Source organism: Scyliorhinus torazame, chromosome 5, assembly GCF_047496885.1.
Source record: "Scyliorhinus torazame isolate Kashiwa2021f chromosome 5, sScyTor2.1, whole genome shotgun sequence".
NCBI classification, from domain to species: Eukaryota; Metazoa; Chordata; class Chondrichthyes; order Carcharhiniformes; family Scyliorhinidae; genus Scyliorhinus; species Scyliorhinus torazame.
The window spans coordinates 142,931,088-142,949,754 of record NC_092711.1 but is presented as its reverse complement, the minus strand read 5'-3'; the positions used below and the strand labels follow the sequence as shown (position 1 = coordinate 142,949,754).

At 50.3% G+C, this 18,667-nt stretch overlaps 1 long non-coding RNA gene across 1 annotated transcript in view; it reads left to right on the top strand.

The window, feature by feature from the left end:
* LOC140419927 (uncharacterized) overlaps positions 1-18,667 on the top strand; it is a 378,337-nt gene that overhangs the window by 3,883 nt on the left and 355,787 nt on the right. The window lies entirely within an intron of this gene.

Sequence of the window (18,667 nt, the reverse complement as noted above, 5' to 3'; positions counted from 1 at the left end):
ATCCTGTTGAAGGGAGTTATTATTCTGTGAGCGCCAATTCTTCTTCTTCTCCCCAAGTGTTCCAGGGACTCGTAGTATCTTATCTCAGTTATGGTAGATGTGCCGTGTGCTTATTATCCGTCGTCTTTCTTCTATTATCCGAGCGTTAATCATGGCAGAACAGAGTGGGGCCATTGCCGAAGGGTGGGTGGTGGATGCAGGTCTTCACGGGTGGGTCTAAAATGTGGGAGGGACATTCGATCCCCATTCCCTTGTTGGCCCTTCTTTTCTTCTCCTCATTTTGGAGAAGGTATCCTGAGGGTAACGACAGTCTGGCCGTGGGGTTAATCCTCCGGGTCCTCAGTCTTATTGAGGAATGTCCCCTTGGATCTATTGTGGTCATGATTCTTTTGTATTTTTGTTTTTATGGGAGGGTTTATGTGTTGTTGACTTTATCCTACTCTGGTACAGACAGGGCTTTTATCTGTGAAAGGAGCAGTTTGGGGAGACTTTGGTGCCTCTGGTGTAAAGTGAGTTGGAGGAGGGGGTAATGGTGCACGCCCGATTGTGGTGTGAAAATCTGTTCCTGTTCTCTGTCGTCTAACTAATGGCGGCAGGTGATCTTCAAATTTTCCCAGGGAATGTACGGGGCATCCATCACCCTATCAGAAGGAAAAAGATCCTCTCCTTTCTCAAGGAGAAAGTCGAGATAACCTTAGTGCAGAAAACCCATCTGGGTGATGAGGAACAATTCTGGTCAGCCTATTATAGGAAGGATATTGTTAAACTAGAAACAGTGCAGAAGAGATTTACGAGAATGCTGCCAGGACCTGATGGTCTGAGCTATAAGGAGAAGCTGGATCGGCTAGGACTTTTTTCCCTGGAGCGTAGGAGGCTTAGGTATAATCTTATAGAGGTCTATAAAATAATGAGAAGTATAGATAAGGTATACAGTCAACAACTTTTCCCTAAGATAGAGGAGTCTAGAACTAAAGGGCATAGGTTTAAGGTGAGAGGAAAGAGATACAAAAGAGACTAGAGGGGAAATTTCTTCAGACAGAAGATGGTGAGCATCTGGAATGGCTGGCAGAGGCAGTGGTCGAGGCAGGTACAATTTTGTCCTTTAAAAAGCAGTTAGACAGTTACAGGGGCAAAGTGGGTAGAGGGATATGGGCTAAATCCTGGCAAGTGGGACTAGCTTAGTGATAGAAACTGGGTGACATGGACAAGCTGGGCCGAAGGGCCTGTTTCCATGCTGAAAATATCTATGACTCTATCTGGAACACAAAGAAACCTTGCCTGAGGTCTGTTAAGCTACAATCACCAGGAGCTATGGGAGGGTACGATCTCCTGAAAATCAGGCTTCATCAATTGGCCTCTCGTCTTAGGTTCATAAGGGATTGGGGTAGGATGGACCCAACATTCACCTGGCTCAATACTGAAGCAGACCAGTCAGGTCTCCCTCTATCCAAAACTGGCATAGGCTGATTATGGAATGTATCTCCATGCAATTTTTAATGTCTGTAATTCATTCCAAGTCTGATGCATTGGGTAAAGTATGGGATTCCTATCTCAAATACATAGGCTCCAATTTGACTGACTTGCACCTCCTGAGCTTTCCATGAGTGAATTTAATTTAACTTTGAATAGCCAATGTTGTTCCTCTGTTTAAGAAGGGTAGCAAGGATAATCCCGGGAACTACAGGCCGGTGAGCCTTACTTCAGTGGTAGGGAAATTACTGGAGAGAATTCTTCGAGACAGGATCTACTCCCATTTGGAAGCAAATGGACGTATTAGTGAGAGGCAGCACGGTTTTGTGAAGGGGAGGTCGTGTCTCACTAACTTGATAGAGTTTTTCGAGGAGGTCACTAAGATGATTGATGCAGGTAGGGCAGTAGATGTTGTCTATATGGACTTCAGTAAGGCCTTTGACAAGGTCCCTCATGGTAGACTAGTACAAAAGGTGAAGTCACACGGGATCAGGGGTGAACTGGCAAGGTGGATACAGAACTGGCTAGGCCATAGAAGGCAGAGGGTAGCAATGGAGGGATGCTTTTCTAATTGGAGGGCTGTGACCAGTGGTGTTCCACAGGGATCAGTGCTGGGACCTTTGCTCTTTGTAGTATATATAAATGATTTGGAGGAAAATGTAACTGGTCGGATTAGTAAGTTTGCAGACGACACAAAGGTTGGTGGAATTGCGGATAGCGATGAGGACTGTGTGAGGATACAGCAGGATTTAGATTGTCTGGAGACTTGGGCGGAGAGATGGCAGATGGAGTTTAATCCGGACAAATGTGAGGTAATGCATTTTGGAAGGGCTAATGCAGGTAGGGAATATACAGTGAATGGTAGAACCCTCAAGAGTATTGAAAGTCAAAGAGATCTAGGAGTACAGGTCCACAGGTCATTGAAAGGGGCAACACAGGTGGAGAAGGTAGTCAAGAAGGCATACGGCATGCTTGCCTTCATTGGCCGGGGCATTGAGTATAAGAATTGGCAAGTCATGTTGCAGCTGTATAGAACCTTAGTTAGGCCACACTTGGAGTATAGTGTTCAATTCTGGTCGCCACACTACCAGAAGGATGTGGAGGCTTTAGAGAGGGTGCAGAAGAGATTTACCAGAATGTTGCCTGGTATGGAGGGCATAAGCTATGAGGAGCGATTGAATAAACTCGGTTTGTTCTCACTGGAACGAAGGAGGTTGAGGGGCGACCTGATAGAGGTATACAAAATTATGAGGGGCATAGACAGAGTGGATAGTCAGAGGCTTTTCCCCAGGGTAGAGGGGTCAATTACTAGGGGGCATAGGTTTAAGGTGAGAGGGGCAAAGTTTAGAGTAGATGTACGAGGCAAGTTTTTTACGCAGAGGGTAGTGGGTGCCTGGAACTCACTACCGGAGGAGGTAGTGGAAGCAGGGACGATAGGGACATTTAAGGGGCATCTTGACAAATATATGAATAGGATGGGAATAGAAGGATACGGACCCAGGAAGTGTAGAAGATTGTAGTTTAGTCGGGCAGTATGGTCGGCACGGGCTTGTAACTATCCATCGCCCCAACCGAAACTTCACACTTCATCTTCACATAGGCCTTCTTCTTCCTCTTAACAAGAGATTCCACTTCCTTGGTAAACCACGGTTCCCTCGCTCGACGCCTTCCTCCCTGTCTGACCGGTACATACTTATCAAGAACACGCAGTAGCTGATCCTTGAACAAGCCCCACTTATCCAGTGTGCCCAACACTTGCAGCCTACTTCTCCACCTTATCCCCCCCAAGTCACGTCTAATGGCATCATAATTGCCCTTCCCCCAGCTATAACTCTTGCCCTGCGGTGTATACTTATCCCTTTCCATCATTAACGTAAACGTCACCGAATTGTGGTCACTGTCCCCAAAGTGCTCTCCTACCTCCAAATCCAACACCTGGCCTGGTTCATTACCCAAAACCAAATCCAACGTGGCCTCGCCTCTTGTTGGCCTGTCCACATATTGTTTCAGGAAACCCTCCTGCACACACTGTACAAAAAACGACCCATCTATTGTACTCGAACTATATATTTTCCAGTCAATATTTGGAAAGTTAAAGTCTCCCATAATAACTACCCTGTTACTTTCGCTCATATCCAGAATCATCTTCGCCATCCTTTCCTCTACATCCCTAGAACTATTAGGAGGCCTATAAAAAACTCCCAACAGGGTAACCTCTCCTTTCCTGTTTCTAACTTCAGCCAATACTACCTCGGAAGAAGAGTCCCCATCTAGCATCCTCTCCGCCACCGTAATACCGCTCTTGACTAGCAGCGCCACACCTCCCCCTCTTTTGCCTCCTTCTCTGAGCTTACTAAAACACCTAAACCCCGGAACCTGCAACATCCATTCCTGTCCCTGCTCTATCCATGTCTCCGAAATGGCCACAACATCGAAGTCCCAGGTACCAACCCACGCTGCCAGTTCCGCTACCTTGTTTCGTATACTCCTGGCATTGAAGTAGACACACTTCAAACCACCTACCTGAACGTTGGCCCCCTCCTGCGACGTCAAATCTGTGCTCCTGACCTCTATACTCTCATTCTCCCTTACCCTAAAACTACAATCCAGGTTCCCATGCCCCTGCTGCATTAGTTTAAACCCCCCCAAAGAGCACTAACAAATCTCCCCCCCAGGATATTTGTGCCCCTCAGGTTCAGATGTAGACCATCCTGTCTGTAGAGGTCCCACCTTCCCCAGAAAGAGCCCCAGTTATCCAAAAATCTGAAACCCTCCCGCCTGCACCAGCCCTGTAGCCACGTGTTTAAATGCTCTCTCTCCCTATTCCTCATCTCACTATCACGTGGCACGGGCAACAACCCAGAGATAACAACTCTGTTTGTTCTAGTTCTGAGCTTCCATCCTAGCTCCCTGAAAGCCTGCCTGACATCCTTGTCCCCTTTCCTACCTATGTCGTTGGTGCCAATGTGGACCACGACTTGGGGCTGCTCCCCCTCCCCCCTAAGGACCCGGAAAACACGATCCGAGACATCACGTACCCTTGCACCTGGGAGGCAACATACCAAACGTGAGTCTCTCACGCTCCCACAAAATCTCCTATCTGTGCCCCTGACCATAGAGTCCCCAATTACTAATGCTCTGCTCCTCTCCCCCCTTCCCTTCTGAGCAACAGGGACAGACTCCGTGCCAGAGGCCCGTACCCCATGGCTTACCCCTGGTAAGTCCCCCCCCCCACAAGTATCCAAAGCGGTATACTTGTTTCTCAGGGGAACGACTGCAGGGGATCCCTGCACTGACTGTTTTTTCCCAGTCCCTCTTACAGTTACCCACCTATCTCCAATCTTTGGTGTAACTAATTCCCTGAAGCTGCTATCTATGACCCCTTCTGCCTCCCGAATGATCCGAAGTTCTTCCAACTCCAGCTCCAGTTCCCTAACTCGGTCTTGGAGGAGCTGGAGATGGCAGCACTTCCTGCAGGTAAAATCAGCAGGGACACTAACTGCATCCCTCACCTCAAACATCCTGCAGGAGGAACATTGCACTCCCTTCCCTGCCATTCCTCTAACTTTCTACCAAGATCTGGCTAACAACTAAATTAAATTTTTATAAAAAATAATAATAATATAATAAAAATATGGTACTTTCCTCAGACCAATGGGTTTTATTATTAGGTTAGAGGAGGAGGGTGGGTGGGAGACACTACACGTGTAGTGTCTCGGGTTTCCTCTCCACCAGAATTTATTGGGGAGGGTCTTCCCAGACGTCCGCGGGTCGACTTCCTGATCCCGCCTAAAACACTAATTTAAAAAAAAAAAGAAAAATTCTCAGCTCCTGCTGAAATTGACTAACCAGCCAGCTCCACTCCCGCCGAAATCGACTGGCCTGCCCCTGCAAAGAGAAGTGCTTTTAAAGGTTGACTTACCTCCCAGCACCCTCCTTCCGCAATGCTCCCGCTGAAACTGACTAACCAGCTGCTCTCACGCCGCCGAAATCGACTGGCCTGCCCCTGCAAAGAGAAGTGCTTTTAAAGGTTGACTTACCTCCCAGCAACCTCCTTCCGCAATGCTCCCGCTGAAACTGACTCACCAGCTGCTCTCACGCCGCCGAAATCGACTGGCCTGCCCCTGCAAAGAGAAGTGCTTTTAAAGGTTGACTTACCTCCCAGCAACCTCCTTCCGCAATGCTCCCGCTGAAACTGACTCACCAGCTGCTCTCACGCCGCCGAAATCGACTGGCCTGCCCCTGCAAAGAGAAGTGCTTTTAAAGGTTGACTTACCTCCCAGCAACCTCCTTCCGCAATGCTCCCGCTGAAACTGACTCACCAGCTGCTCTCACGCCGCCGAAATCGACTGGCCTGCCCCTGCAAAGAGAAGTGCTTTTAAAGGTTGACTTACCTCCCAGCACCCTCCTTCCGCAATGCTCCGGCTGAAACTGACTCACCAGCTGCTCTCACGCCGCCGAAATCGACTGGCCTGCCCCTGCAAAGAGAAGTGCTTTTAAAGGTTGACTTACCTCCCAGCAACCTCCTTCCGCAATGCTCCCGCTGAAACTGACTCACCAGCTGCTCTCACGCCGCCGAAATCGACTGGCCTGCCCCTGCAAAGAGAAGTGCTTTTAAAGGTTGACTTACCTCCCAGCAACCTCCTTCCGCAATGCTCCCGCTGAAACTGACTCACCAGCTGCTCTCACGCCGCCGAAATCGACTGGCCTGCCCCTGCAAAGAGAAGTGCTTTTAAAGGTTGACGTACCTCCCAGCAACCTCCTTCCGCAATGCTCCCGCTGAAACTGACTCACCAGCTGCTCTCACGCCGCCGAAATCGACTGGCCTGCCCCTGCAAAGAGAAGTGCTTTTAAAGGTTGACTTACCTCCCAGCACCCTCCTTCCGCAATGCTCCCGCTGAAACTGACTAACCAGCTGCTCTCACGCCGCCGAAATCGACTGGCCTGCCCCTGCAAAGAGAAGTGCTTTTAAAGGTTGACTTACCTCCCAGCAACCTCCTTCCGCAATGCTCCCGCTGAAACTGACTAACCAGCTGCTCTCACGCCGCCGAAATCGACTGGCCTGCCCCTGCAAAGAGAAGTGCTTTTAAAGGTTGACTTACCTCCCAGCAACCTCCTTCCGCAATGCTCCCGCTGAAACTGACTCACCAGCTGCTCTCACGCCGCCGAAATCGACTGGCCTGCCCTGCAAAGAGAAGTGCTTTTAAAGGTTGACTTACCTCCCAGCAACCTCCTTCCGCAATGCTCCCGCTGAAACTGACTCACCAGCTGCTCTCACGCCGCCGAAATCGACTGGCCTGCCCCTGCAAAGAGAAGTGCTTTTAAAGGTTGACTTACCTCGCAGCAACCTCCTTCCGCAATGCTCCCGCTGAAACTGACTCACCAGCTGCTCTCACGCCGCCGAAATCGACTGGCCTGCCCCTGCAAAGAGAAGTGCTTTTAAAGGTTGACTTACCTCCCAGCAACCTCCTTCCGCAATGCTCCCGCTGAAACTGACTCACCAGCTGCTCTCACGCCGCCGAAATCGACTGGCCTGCCCCTGCAAAGAGAAGTGCTTTTAAAGGTTGACTTACCTCCCAGCACCCTCCTTCCGCAATGCTCCGGCTGAAACTGACTCACCAGCTGCTCTCACGCCGCCGAAATCGACTGGCCTGCCCCTGCAAAGAGAAGTGCTTTTAAAGGTTGACTTACCTCCCAGCAACCTCCTTCCGCAATGCTCCCGCTGAAACTGACTCACCAGCTGCTCTCACGCCGCCGAAATCGACTGGCCTGCCCCTGCAAAGAGAAGTGCTTTTAAAGGTTGACTTACCTCCCAGCAACCTCCTTCCGCAATGCTCCGGCTGAAACTGACTCACCAGCTGCTCTCACGCCGCCGAAATCGACTGGCCTGCCCCTGCAAAGAGAAGTGCTTTTAAAGGTTGACGTACCTCCCAGCAACCTCCTTCCGCAATGCTCCCGCTGAAACTGACTCACCAGCTGCTCTCACGCCGCCGAAATCGACTGGCCTGCCCCTGCAAAGAGAAGTGCTTTTAAAGGTTGACTTACCTCCCAGCAACCTCCTTCCGCAATGCTCCCGCTGAAACTGACTCACCAGCTGCTCTCACGCCGCCGAAATCGACTGGCCTGCCCCTGCAAAGAGAAGTGCTTTTAAAGGTTGACGTACCTCCCAGCAACCTCCTTCCGCAATGCTCCCGCTGAAACTGACTCACCAGCTGCTCTCACGCCGCCGAAATCGACTGGCCTGCCCCTGCAAAGAGAAGTGCTTTTAAAGGTTGACTTACCTCCCAGCACCCTCCTTCCGCAATGCTCCCGCTGAAACTGACTAACCAGCTGCTCTCACGCCGCCGAAATCGACTGGCCTGCCCCTGCAAAGAGAAGTGCTTTTAAAGGTTGACTTACCTCCCAGCAACCTCCTTCCGCAATGCTCCCGCTGAAACTGACTCACCAGCTGCTCTCACGCCGCCGAAATCGACTGGCCTGCCCCTGCAAAGAGAAGTGCTTTTAAAGGTTGACTTACCTCCCAGCAACCTCCTTCCGCAATGCTCCCGCTGAAACTGACTCACCAGCTGCTCTCACGCCGCCGAAATCGACTGGCCTGCCCTGCAAAGAGAAGTGCTTTTAAAGGTTGACTTACCTCCCAGCAACCTCCTTCCGCAATGCTCCCGCTGAAACTGACTCACCAGCTGCTCTCACGCCGCCGAAATCGACTGGCCTGCCCCTGCAAAGAGAAGTGCTTTTAAAGGTTGACTTACCTCGCAGCAACCTCCTTCCGCAATGCTCCCGCTGAAACTGACTCACCAGCTGCTCTCACGCCGCCGAAATCGACTGGCCTGCCCCTGCAAAGAGAAGTGCTTTTAAAGGTTGACTTACCTCCCAGCAACCTCCTTCCGCAATGCTCCCGCTGAAACTGACTCACCAGCTGCTCTCACGCCGCCGAAATCGACTGGCCTGCCCCTGCAAAGAGAAGTGCTTTTAAAGGTTGACTTACCTCCCAGCACCCTCCTTCCGCAATGCTCCGGCTGAAACTGACTCACCAGCTGCTCTCACGCCGCCGAAATCGACTGGCCTGCCCCTGCAAAGAGAAGTGCTTTTAAAGGTTGACTTACCTCCCAGCAACCTCCTTCCGCAATGCTCCCGCTGAAACTGACTCACCAGCTGCTCTCACGCCGCCGAAATCGACTGGCCTGCCCCTGCAAAGAGAAGTGCTTTTAAAGGTTGACTTACCTCCCAGCAACCTCCTTCCGCAATGCTCCCGCTGAAACTGACTCACCAGCTGCTCTCACGCCGCCGAAATCGACTGGCCTGCCCCTGCAAAGAGAAGTGCTTTTAAAGGTTGACGTACCTCCCAGCAACCTCCTTCCGCAATGCTCCCGCTGAAACTGACTCACCAGCTGCTCTCACGCCGCCGAAATCGACTGGCCTGCCCCTGCAAAGAGAAGTGCTTTTAAAGGTTGACTTACCTCCCAGCACCCTCCTTCCGCAATGCTCCCGCTGAAACTGACTAACCAGCTGCTCTCACGCCGCCGAAATCGACTGGCCTGCCCCTGCAAAGAGAAGTGCTTTTAAAGGTTGACTTACCTCCCAGCAACCTCCTTCCGCAATGCTCCCGCTGAAACTGACTCACCAGCTGCTCTCACGCCGCCGAAATCGACTGGCCTGCCCCTGCAAAGAGAAGTGCTTTTAAAGGTTGACTTACCTCCCAGCAACCTCCTTCCGCAATGCTCCCGCTGAAACTGACTCACCAGCTGCTCTCACGCCGCCGAAATCGACTGGCCTGCCCCTGCAAAGAGAAGTGCTTTTAAAGGTTGACTTACCTCCCAGCAACCTCCTTCCGCAATGCTCCCGCTGAAACTGACTCACCAGCTGCTCTCACGCCGCCGAAATCGACTGGCCTGCCCCTGCAAAGAGAAGTGCTTTTAAAGGTTGACTTACCTCCCAGCAACCTCCTTCCGCAATGCTCCCGCTGAAACTGACTCACCAGCTGCTCTCACGCCGCCGAAATCGACTGGCCTGCCCCTGCAAAGAGAAGTGCTTTTAAAGGTTGACGTACCTCCCAGCAACCTCCTTCCGCAATGCTCCCGCTGAAACTGACTAACCAGCTGCTCTCACGCCCGCCGAAATCGACTTTCCTTGATGTTTTGCAGCTCGGCCTCATGAGCTCACAGATATTGAGTCAGCACACTCAGCCTCTGGTCAATAACACGGATAATGCCGCTGACATAGATCGGCCAATGATCCCACAGAATAGACGAGCAGGATCGATGGGCCGAATGGCCAACTGCAGCTCCTATTTGTTATTGTCTCTGTGTCCAGGACAGGAAGCAGTGACCATGGATCTGTCAATCAGCCTGAATCAGCACCTTCAGGAGAATTGGGAGGGTGGATATTAGATACAGCAGAGTGAGAATGGAGGGAGAGTGTGTGGGATGGAGGTTTACAGCTTTTGGGGAATGAGCGAGGAAAGAATATTCTCTAGGAACTAGAATTGTCTGTTCTGAATTTCTATCCTGTACTGACAGTGATGTCTTTTGTAAATTGTTTTTACAGGATATTAGAAGAGGAGGAATTACAGACAGAAATCACAAATATCACGTCTCAATCTAACTGAGTCTCTCAATTCCTTGGAACTGAATATCACCGGCCTTTGAATCTAGAAGGAGAAATGTTTGGCTTTTCTGTTGGCTTCAAAAGATTTTAACCATCAGTGTGACTGGAAAAGTACCGAGACTCACACACCCGAGTGAGTGTGTTCCAGGGCACTGACTGTGGAAGGAGCTTCAACCAGTTACATTGCCTGAAAAAACATCACACCATTCACAGACGAGAGAGACCGTACACGTGTTCTGTGTGTGGACGAGGCTTCAACTGATCATCAAACCTGGAGAGACACGAGGACACCCGCACCCTGGAGAAACCGTGGAAATGCGGGGACTGTGGGAAGGGATTCAGGGCCCCGTCTCAGGTGGAAGTTCATCGACGCAGTCACAATGGGGAGAGGCCATTCACATGCTCTGTGTGTGGGAAGGGATTCACTGTTATGCGCCCTGCAGACACACCAGCGAGTTCGGGGAGAGGCTGTTCACCTGCTCTCAGTGTGAGAAGGAATTCACTCAATTATCCACCCTGCGGATACACCAGCGAGTTCACACTGGGGAGAGGCTGTTCACCTGCTCTCAGTGTGAGAAGGGCTTCACTCAGTTATCCCACCTGCAGAAACACCACAGAAACACCAGCGAGTTCACACTGGGAAGAGGCTGTTCACCTGCTCTCCAAGTGGGAAGAGATTCACTGAGTTGTCCGCGCTGCGGAAACACCAGCGAGTTCATACTGAGAAGAGGCCGTTCACCTGCTCTGTGTGTGGGAAGAGATTCACTGACTTATCCAGCCTGTGCATACACCAGCGAGTTCACACTGGGGAGAGGCCATTCACTTGCTCTCAGTGTGGGAAGGGATTCACTCAGTTATCCAACCTGCAGACACCAGCGAGTTCACACTGGGGAGAAGGCGTTAACCTGCTCTTAGTGAGAGAAGGGATTCAGATATCCATACACACTGCAGGAACACTAGCGAGTTCACACCTGGAAGAAGCCATTCACCTGCTCTGAGCAGGGGAGACATTCAATGATCCGTCCCAACTACGGAGACACTAGCGAGTTAATTCTGGGGAGAGACCATTCATCTGCTCTCAATGTGGGGAGAGGTTTTGTGATTCATCCCACCTGTTGTGACTCCAACAAGTTCACAACTTACAGATGTTGGCTCCGCTGTTATTGTTTCTGTTCTCACTGACATCCAGGACTGCATTTTGTTCATTCTGACATCTGGTGAATGGTGATGATTGGAGGGTTTCTTTCTGCTGGACTGGCCGGTCTAACACCTCTGCCTCCGGTGGGCTGACCATTTTTGAGTCTCGTTGCGATTACCTGGTTCCAAGTTTGACGAGGAGCACAGAATGAAAAGGTGTTTGCACGTTGGAAGATATTTAGTTCCCAAAACAGCCATGTTCCATTGAGATGGGCTGTGGTGGTTACAGGGTTCTTTTGTCTAATTTATCCGGGTGTTTCTCGCAGAAGGAAACTGTCATGGTATGAGGGGCAAGTTGTCTGTGGTAGATTGGGAAATTACAATAAACATATCCACCTGCGTTGCCACTTTCAGTGATAAGGAGCTAAGAAGGCAGATGGCATGCTTGTCTTCATTGGTCGGGGCATTGAGTATAAAAATTGTCAAGTCATGCTGCAGCTGTACAGAACCTTAAATCGGCCACATCTGGAATATTGCCTACAATTCTGGTCACCACATTACCAGAAGGATGTGGAGGCTTTGGAGAGAGTACAGAGTAGATTCACCAGGATGTTGCCTGGCCTGGAGGGTATTAGCTGACAGGAGAGGTTGGATAAATTCGGATTTATTTCACGCGAGCGACGGAGATTGAGGGACGACCTGATAAATGTTTACAAAATTCTGAGTGGTACGGACAGAGTGGATAGTCAGAAGCTCTTTCCCAGGTTGGAAAAGTCAATAACCAGGTGACATAGGTTTAAGGCGTGAGGTGCAATGTTTTTTTAAACATTTATTAAGGCATTTATGCTTTTATAACAATAAGCGATACAAAGACAAATGTAAACATAGTTCAGTGCGTAAACATCCCTCCATCTCCCACAGCTCCCGCCTACTCTAGACACAAAATAGCCGAACTCCCCCCGATCCCATCACCCCCCCCCCCTTTATTGCCTCTGCTGACAGTTTAGTTTTCTCTGAAGAAGTCGATAAACGGCTGCCACCTCCGAACGTACCCTGACGTTGATCCTCTCAGGGTGAACTTAATTTTCTCAAGTCTTAAGAAACCCAGGCATGTCGCTAACTCAAACCCCTGATTTTGGGGGCTTCGAGTCCCTCCATGCTAACTGTGGTAGTATGCATTAGGGGTCATGTGGGACTGTGAAGCCGTGATGTCATTAACTGACAGATCCCGGGTCCTGGTTGGCTGCTGATCTCTAGCTCCGCCCTGAAGGCGGAGTATAAGAACCAGGAGTTCTCCCCCGCAGGCCAGTCTGTTGCTGAACTGCGGGGAACAAGTCACGCTTAATAAAGCCTCATCGACTTCATCTCTATTCGTCTCTCGTGAGTCTTTGTGCGCTACACTAACAATATCCGTCTCCGGGCTACCAAGGAGACAAAGGCCAAGACGTCAGCCTCTCTTGCCCCCTGAACTCTGGGATCTTCCGAAACTCCAAAAATCACCACCTCTGGACTCGGCGCCACCCTTGTTTTTAGCACAATGAACATGACGTCCGCAAATCCCTGCCACTGTCCCCTAAGCTTCGGGCATGCCCAAAACATGTGGACATGGTTTGCAGGCCCTCCCGCGCACTTCACACACCTGTCCTCTATCCCAAAAAACTTGCTCATCCGGGACACCTTCATGTGTGTCCGATGAACCACCTTGAATTGTATCAGGCTGACCCTGGCACGAGGACGTGTTGATATACCTTCCCCCTGAGTCCGCCACGATGTTCCCTACCTCAAATGACACCCGCTTATTAATCAAGATCGCAACCCCCTGAGGGGCGGCATGTGGCGCAGTGGTTAGCACTGGGACTGCAGCGCTGAGGACCGGGGTTCGAATCCCGGCCCTGGTTCACTGTCCGTGTGGGGTTTGCTCTTTCTCCCCATGTCTGCGTGGGTTTCACCCCCACAACCTAAAGATGTGCAGGTCAGGTGGATTGGCCACGCTAAATTGCCCCTTAATTGGAGAAAAATGAATTGGGTACTCAAAATTTATATTTAAAAAAAAAAAAAAGATTGCAACCCCCCCTAGTTTTAGAGTCTAGCCCCAAATGAAATATCTGCCCGACCCACCCGTTCCTCAGCCTAGTCTGATCCACTATCCTCAGGTGTGTCTCTTGTAACATTGCCACGTCCACCTTCAATCTCTTCAAATGCGCGAACACACGAGCCCTCTTGACCGGCCCATTCAGCCCTCTCACATTCCATGTGATCAGCCTGGCTTCCTTGCAAGTGCTCTGTGCGCCCTGCCCACCTCCAAGGGTCGAGTAAACCTTCCCCCAGCAGATTCTCGAACATACGCGCTACATGTGCCCCTGCACCCGAACCCTCACTGCCCTCAGAGGCCAACGATCCTCCGGTTCTGCCTGTGTGACCTGTCTCCAGATCCTCCACTTTCTCTTGCAGCCTATTCTGATGGTCCCTCATCAGCTCCACTGCCATCGTGGTTAGCTGGTCCTCGTGCTCAGCCACCGCCTCTTCCACCTTCTGGATCGCCTGTCCCTGGGCTTCCAATCTTTGCCCCACCTGGTCAATCCCTGTCTTAATCGGGTCCAGGTACTCTTGTCTTTACTTGGCGAAGCTCTGCTGAAGGAATTTCACCAGCTGCTCCGTTGACCACTGGGCCGGCAATCCCAGTCCCCGAGCCTCCGCCATGTTTTCCTGTGCAGTCTTCACTCCCTTCTTTGCCCAACAATCTCTCCTTTCCAGACCACTTCTGATCCACGTCTCCATAAACTGGTGGGAGATTCTTCTCTACCTCACCAGTCTCCAATTTTACCGATCAAATCCCCAATAAGTCAGGGGAAAAGGTCCACCACGAGCCGGAGCTGCCAAATAAGCGACCTCTCCATGGCCGCAACCTGAAGTCATCTTTGCCCTTCTGAAGCAACAAGAAGATGGACGCCTGCCCCATCGTTTGCGGCAAGGCACCACTGTCCATTGCGTCCTTGAACATTAACCATCAAAGGCCCCAGCCTACCCTTAAATCTTTTATAAAATTCAACTGGGAACCCATCTGGCCCCGCTGTCTTCCCTGCCTGTATCCTGCCAATCGCCACCTTCACCTTCTCCACCCCTATCGGCTGCTCCAACCATGCCCTCTCCACCCCCTCAACCTCAGGCACTCTAACCCACCCAGAAACTCCATCATCTCCCGCTGCTCCTCTGGTGGCTCCGACTTATACAAGTCCCTATAGAGCTCCTCGAACACCTTATTAATCTGTTCCGGAGCCACCACCAACTCCTCCATCCTGTGCCGCACCCGAACTATCTCCCTTGCTGCGGCCTCCCTATGTAGCTGACCCACACTCTGCCTTCCCCCGAGACTCAGACAGCCCCACTCGCCCTTCTCAGCAGATGCACCACTTTCCTGTGGACAATAGGTGAAACCTCGCCTGCAACTCCGTCCTCTTTGCGAGGAGCCCTGGGTCCAGGTCCCCCACCTACCTCCCATCCATCTCCCAAATCTCTTCTATCAGTTGTTGGTGTTCCTCCCTCGCCTTCCTGTCCACCTTGGCCTTAAACAGAATCACCTGCCCCCTTACGACTGCTTTCAGAGACTCCCAAACCACCAATAAAATGCCAAGCAGAACCTGAGTTGACACCTTGAACCACAATGTCTGAAGAATGGATCTGTGGTTGGAAGAAAGATGTCATTCGACAGTTCAAAGTAGAGTAAATTTGACCTGTCTGGGACACGGGTCAGAAGGAGAATAAGAACCAAGCCTCGAAGATTCCGTTTCAGCGACGACCGAGGATCAAATGGGTGATGGCTCAGAGAATAGAACAGAATGTGGCCAATTCAGTTCAAAGGGGTAATTTCTACTTGTGTCCGAAGCTCTGACATCACCGTGGTCAGAGTTTCCCCAGTGAGGGGAGCACCCCCCCCTCCCCCCCCCCCCGGACGACCCAGCCCCCGTCATCTTCCTTCCTGCAGGACTCACAGCAGCACTCGCTGGCCGACCTTCGCTCGCCCTCTTCTTTCCAACACCTTTCCTGTGGGACTTCAACATTCATCGGCCTCCTTATGACTTCCCTCAACAACTCATCCAAAAACTCTCCCAAAACTGGGCATAAACGTCCAAAGATCCGAGACTCTCGCAGGAGCCACCAAACGTGCGACATCCACCGACATGTTGTCACCGGAAGTCCCCGGAATGAACAATATCAATATGACACCAGCATCAACATATTAACGACAGGCCATTCATCTGCTCTGTCTGTGGACAGAGCTTCTCTCAGTCAGGCAGCCTTCTGGCACTGGGGAGAGGACATTGAAAAATGTTCCAGGAGTGGGATGGAATTCAGCCAATCCTCCAGCCTGTTGACACACCAGCGAGTTCAAACTGGGGAGCTGCTGTTTCCATGTTCTCTCTGCGGATAGAGAGTCACTCACTCATCCCACTTCCTGACACACTAGTGACTTCATATTTGACTGCAGGGGTTGGACTCTGCTGAGGTGAATATTCACTCTATCTGAGCCCCTCAGAATTACACACAACTCAATTCAATCTCCCCTCAGCCTCCTCTGTTCCAAGGAGAACAACCCCAGCCTTTCCAATCTTTCCTCATAGTTAAAATTCTCCCTCCTGGGTAACATCATCATAAATCCCCTCTGCAGCCTCTCTCGTGTGATCACATCCTTCTGCAGCCTCTCTCGTGGTGATCAGAAATGTCCACAGTGCTCCGGTTGTGGTCTAACTGGTGTTTGATCCAGTTCCAGCACAATCTCCCTGCTCTTATATTCTTGGCCATCAGCTACCAAAGGAAACTATCCCACCTGCCTTCCTAAGCACTGATAACAGAGAGTGAGAGGCAGCTGAGAGTGACAGAGGGAGAGAGAGGCACCAGAGGGAGAGAGAGGCACCAGAGGGAGAGGGGAGCACCAGAGACTGAGAGGCAGGAGAAATATAGAAGAGAGAGAGAGAGAGGCACCCTAGTCAGTAACAAAAATAAGTCATGAAATTGAGTTCAGACACGGATCTGCATGAATTGACACCACTTTGTTCACAGATTAACAGAGTAATCACTGTACTTGAATAAATGTTATTCACTTTTGGAATTGAATGAATTAAGGGTCAGATTAACTATATCACCTCCAGTATTAGATAGGTCTGTTCAATACAGAACAGGGTTAAACCCAGTGTCCAATATTAGAGGTCTCTGTGGCTGTTGGATGCCTAGTTTAATTGAACAGCTGACAAGCCCACAGCTTCAGTGAACTCGTCTACCCAGGGTCTGTTTCTAAACCCTCATCACAACATATTACCTGGTTAGCTATTGTATATATCATTATGGTCGGACAGCTCACACAAAGCTCAACCAGATACTGTGGTTCATCTTTCTACTGATTTCAGCTCCTAAAAGGAGTGACGGCATCTCCAGCACTCAGCTCTGTTGCTGAGCTGTCATTGACATGAGCAATAGAGACAGAAGTTGCCTGATGCTGAATATAGGAAGTTGAAACTTGTAGCTCTAAATCAACTGTGTAAGATTTCTGAAAAGATCAGTAACTTTGAAAGATAAATTCTAAACCCAGTGAACAAATTAAAGAGTTGTAAGGCAAAAACCTCAAGTTTGATGACTTTTTCTACAAAAAACTAGAAGTAACAATGCCTGAACACTCTTTTTATTAGGAATGTATCTCTTAAACTGTAAATAGTCTTTGCCCTTTTACTTTTTTTTTCAATTTTAGAGTACCCAATTTATCTTTTCCAATTAAGGGGCAATTTAGCATTACCAGTTCACCTACCCTGCAGATCTTTGGGTTGTGGGAGTGAAACCCACGCAAACACGGGGAGAATGTGCAAACTCCATACGGACAGTGATCCAGAGCCGGGATCGAATCTGGGACCTCGGCTCTGTGAGGCAGCAGTACTAATCACTGCTCTACCGTGCTGCCACTTTGCCCTTTTACTTTAATGTGGTAATGCCGGCGTTGGACTGGGGTGAGCACAGTAAGAAGTCTTACAGCACCAGGATAAAGTCCAACAGGTTTGTTTCGAATCCCTAGATTTCGGAGCACAGCTCCTTCCTCAGGTGAATGAAGAGGTGGGTTCCAGAAACATATACATAGACAAAGACAATGATGCAAGACGATACTTTTGAATGCGAGTCTTTGCAGATAATTAAGTCTTTACAGGTCCAGACAGAGTGACTGGAGAGAGGGATAATTACAGTTTAAAGAGGTGTGAATTGTCTCAAGCCAGGACAGTTGGTAGGATTTCACAAGCCCAGGCCAGATGGTTGGGGGGGGGGGGGGATGTAATGCAACATGAATCCAAGGTCCCGGTTGAGGCCGTACTCATGTGTGCAGAACCTGGCTATAAGTTTGTGCTCGGCGATTCTGCGTTGTCGTGCGTCCTGAAGGCCACCTTGGAGACGCTACTCCCACTTAATAATAATAATCTTTATTTTTGTCACAAGTAGGCTTACATTAATACCGCAATGGGGCCGCTTGGTGGTGCAGTGGTTAGCACTGCTGCCTCGCAGCGCCGAGGTACCAGGTTCGATACCAGATCTGGGTCACTGTCTGTGCGCAGTTTGCACATTCTCCCCGGTTTGAGTGGGTTCGCCCCCTCAACCCAAAGATGTGCAGCCGAGGTGGATTGGCCACTCTAAATTGCCCCTGAATTGGAAAAAATGAATTGGGTACTTTAAATTTTAAAAAAACACGGCAATGAAGTTACTGTGAAACTCCCCAAACATTCTGGCGCCTGTTACGGTACACTGAAGGAGAATTCAGAATGTCAATTCACCTAACAGCACGTCTTTCAGGCATTCTAGAACGAGAGGGATTAGTCTTAGGATAAGATGGGCAGCATGGTAGCACAGTGGTTAGCACAGTTGCTCCATATCTCCAGGGTCCCAGGTTCAATTCCGGTTTGGGTCACTGGCTGTGTGGAGTCTGCATGTTCTCCCCATGTCTCTGTAGATTTTGTATGGTGCTCCGGTTTCCTCCCACATTCAAAGATGTGCAGGTTAGGTGGATTGGCCATGATAAATTGCCCTTTGTGTTCAGAAGGGTTAGGTGGGTTTCCTGGGTTACGGGGATGGGGTGGAGACGTGGGTTGGGGCGTGGGCTGGGGTGGGGTGCTCTTTCCAGGGGCTGGTGCAAACTCGACGGGCTGAATGCCCTCCTTCTGCACTGTAAATTCTATGATTCCACCGGGTGCTTCGGTTTCCTCCCACAAGCCCCGAAAGACGTGCTGTTAGATAATTTGGACATTCTGAATTCTCCCTCTGTGTGCCCGAACAGGCGTCAAAATGTGGAGCGTAGGGGCTTTACAGAGTAACTTCATTGCAGTGTTCACGTAAGCCTACTTGTGACAATAAAGATTCTTTTTAAAAAGAGGTAGCAAATTCTAAAGAGATGAAGAGAAACTGCTTCTCCCAAAGGGCTGTGAAT